The following is a 3216-nucleotide window of genomic DNA, read 5'->3' as shown; positions in this document are numbered from 1 at the left end:
TCTTGCTCGCCTTGCTAACCAAGGACCTCTTGCTCACCTTGCTAGCCAAAAGCCTTTTGTTGACCTTGCCAACCATGCCCAAATCCAAAGGCACCATAATATTTTTGGGGTCCTCATTGGCATGAATATTTTTGTCGGTAATCCCTAAGCTCACCAAAAGGTTCTCATCACTATCACTCCGCCCTTTGGTAGTCTATGGAAGTTTTGATGGACGGACTTTGCTTAGAAGTTCTTGTATTGAGTTTCTATTTTGCATTTTTTTTTTTAAATATAAATTGAAAGTTTGCATCATCATGATGAGGCCATGCTTGGGAAATGGGAATTTTCTTATACTCAATAGAATTAATCATACAAAAACTTGACAAACAATTACTTCTAGAATTTGGTTCTTTGTCATTTTTCTTTATTTGCTTGCGGCTCTATCAGCATTTTCATTTGAAAATTGCAACACAAGAAAACAATAAAAGAATCTTGTTTGCAATTTGACGAGGGTATATAAGAAATTCTCTAGATACTATAGTCTTGTATACCCTCGTCAACCATTCTTCATTTTCAATTTTTTAAAAAAATTTTCTTTTAACGAAAATCTCATTTAGGACACGATGATATCATGCATATATTGAATTCGAAAAGTCTAGTATAGTAAATTTTGAATACGTGTTCCACACTTCCACACATATCACGTAATTACAGGGTCTTGACTTACGGGTGCCCCAAAGAAATCGGTTGGACATATGAGTTCGAAACCCAAAACCTCTATCTTTGACTAAGGTTAATGCAAACAACCTCTACACAGAGCCAAACTCTTTTGACTAAGGTTATTGAGAACTATATATATATATATATGTATGTATTTGTGTGTGTGTGTGAATGCATACAATACAATTAGAACCAGCTCGATCATATCGCGCTAGAACGGCTTGAACCAAAAAATGACTCTGAAGAAGTTGATTTACAAAAGAATTCTGCCAAGCTGTTTGAAGCCTCATCATCAACCTGAGAAGCCATTGCCAAACCCAAAAACACTTCAAGTCTCCAAACCACCCTCTTCTCCACGCCTATCGCTCTGCGATGTACGCTGCCCTGGATCACCAATCTCTGTCGCTCTCAGTAATCTATCAAACTCTCTTGTTGGCTCAAATTTGCACATCTTTACACACAAGGAGCTCCAATTGATCACACAAGACTTTTCCATGAGTAATTATCTTGGTGAAGGTGGTTTTGGAACTGTTTATAAAGGGTTCATTGACGACAAGATTAAGCCTGGATTGTTGAAGGAACAATCTGTTGCTGTTAAGGTATTGGACTTGGATGGCTCTCAGGGACACAGAGAGTGGATGGTAAGTAATTTTTCTTTTAAATTCAATTGACATGTTCATGATTAATTACTCTTCTAATAAATGGTTTTGAATTTTTTCCCAGGCTGAAGTGATCTTTCTTGGTCAATTGAAACACCCCCATCTAGTAAACTTGATCGGTTATTGCTGCGAGGATGAAAACCGGCTTCTGGTTTATGAATACATGGAGCAGGGAAACCTGGAAACCAAATTATTCAAGGGTAGCTTATTTTTTGAACACTAAGGACATTTTTCTTCGTTCCTATGTCGTTTAGATTCGTGTAAAAAAAAAAAAAAAAAGAAGACGATTTTGCGTGGAGAAGTAAAATTTTGAAATATGTTTCAGGGTATTCTGCAACATTGCCCTGGCTAACAAGATTAAAGATAGCCGTTGGAGTTGCAAAAGGGCTTGCTTTCCTACATGAAGAAGAGCAGCCGGTCATCTATCGCGATTTTAAGGCTTCCAACGTATTGTTAGACTTGGTAAGACAATTACTTATCGTCGTTTCTCATCGATGATTATGTCAGTCTTTCCCAGAATTTCAATCACTAAAGACAACAATTATATAATGTTTAATTGCAGGATTATAATGCTAAGCTATCAGATTTCGGGCTGGCAACGGACGGTCCACAAGGCGAAGAAACCCACATCACGACGCGTGTCATGGGCACTCATGGCTATGCTGCTCCAGAATACATAACAACTGGTACATAAGATGATTATTAATCTCTACCTTAATTAACTAATCAACAGCAATGGAGGAAGTGCTAATTTGATAATCAGTACTAATTTTAAAAAAAATATTTTCAGGTCATTTGACAACAATGAGCGATGTTTACAGCTTTGGTGTAGTGCTTTTAGAGCTACTAACAGGTAGGAGGTCAATGGACAAGAGCCGTCCTAGTAGAGAACAGAACCTGGTAGCATGGGCAAGGCCTCTATTGAAGGACCCTCATAAGCTTGACAATATTGTAATGGACCCTAGGCTTGAAGGGCAGTACTCGACCGAGGCGGCTAGGAAGGCTGCAACATTGGCATACCAATGCTTGAGCCACCACCCCACGTGTAGACCTACTATGACAACTGTGGTCAAGACCTTGGAGCCTCTCCTAAACTTAAAGGACATCCCCGTTGGACCCTTTGTGTACGTTGTTCCTAGCGAAGCCAAAGATGAGAGTGATGTGCACAAAGTTGCAGATGTAGAGAATAGAGCAAATTGTGGAAACAAAGAAGAAGAGGAGGAGGAGGAGGAGGAGAAGAAAGAGAGGGTCCATCACCGCACCATAAGGGTCAGAGGCACAGACGTCGTGCTATGTTATTGAAGTCACGGGCCATCTACTCCGATACAAACTTAAATGAATCTGTTAATTAAGCTTGTTTATGTTTTGAATTTGCTTAAAATTCAATAAATTTTGTTAGATTTTATCCTGCAAATAGTATTTTCTAGCTGCTAATAATGACATTCTACTTTGAAAGGTAAAATTCTTGGGACTTTCTCAATTAGTGCAACTGGACCAACTTTTATCAGGAGATTATGTTGTTGGTTTCTACAATGAAAAGTCTGCTAGTCAATATTCCATGTTCTATAAAAACAAGTCTATTCAAAGTATAATAAACATTAAGAAGTCCATAGAACTAGACCCTGCCTTCTTCTCTCCATAAACTTACGAGTCAGTAGTCAGAGTCACTATCCAAACCCCATTTTTAAATCCACGGCAACTCCATTGAAAGTATTTCTTTCCTACCCACTACAAGTGCCTTGGTATACCTTAGAAAGTCTTCATTGCGTATGAACTACTGCGCAGAATCAAAATACTATAACAGGCCAACAGATCTTATAACAAGACTGCTAAACACAGGGTAAGTGCAATAATAACT

At 38.4% G+C, this 3216-nt stretch overlaps 1 pseudogene; it reads left to right on the top strand.

The window, feature by feature from the left end:
- The first annotated feature begins 890 nt into the window (after positions 1-890).
- On the top strand, positions 891-2772 carry LOC119992064 (annotated as a pseudogene).
- Positions 2773-3216: the final 444 nt, after the last annotated feature.

This window comes from Tripterygium wilfordii, chromosome 22 (genome assembly GCF_013401445.1).
Source record: "Tripterygium wilfordii isolate XIE 37 chromosome 22, ASM1340144v1, whole genome shotgun sequence".
NCBI lineage: Eukaryota > Viridiplantae > Streptophyta > Magnoliopsida > Celastrales > Celastraceae > Tripterygium > Tripterygium wilfordii.
Note: the sequence above shows the minus strand (reverse complement) of the source record. Positions and strands in the feature narration are given on the sequence as shown.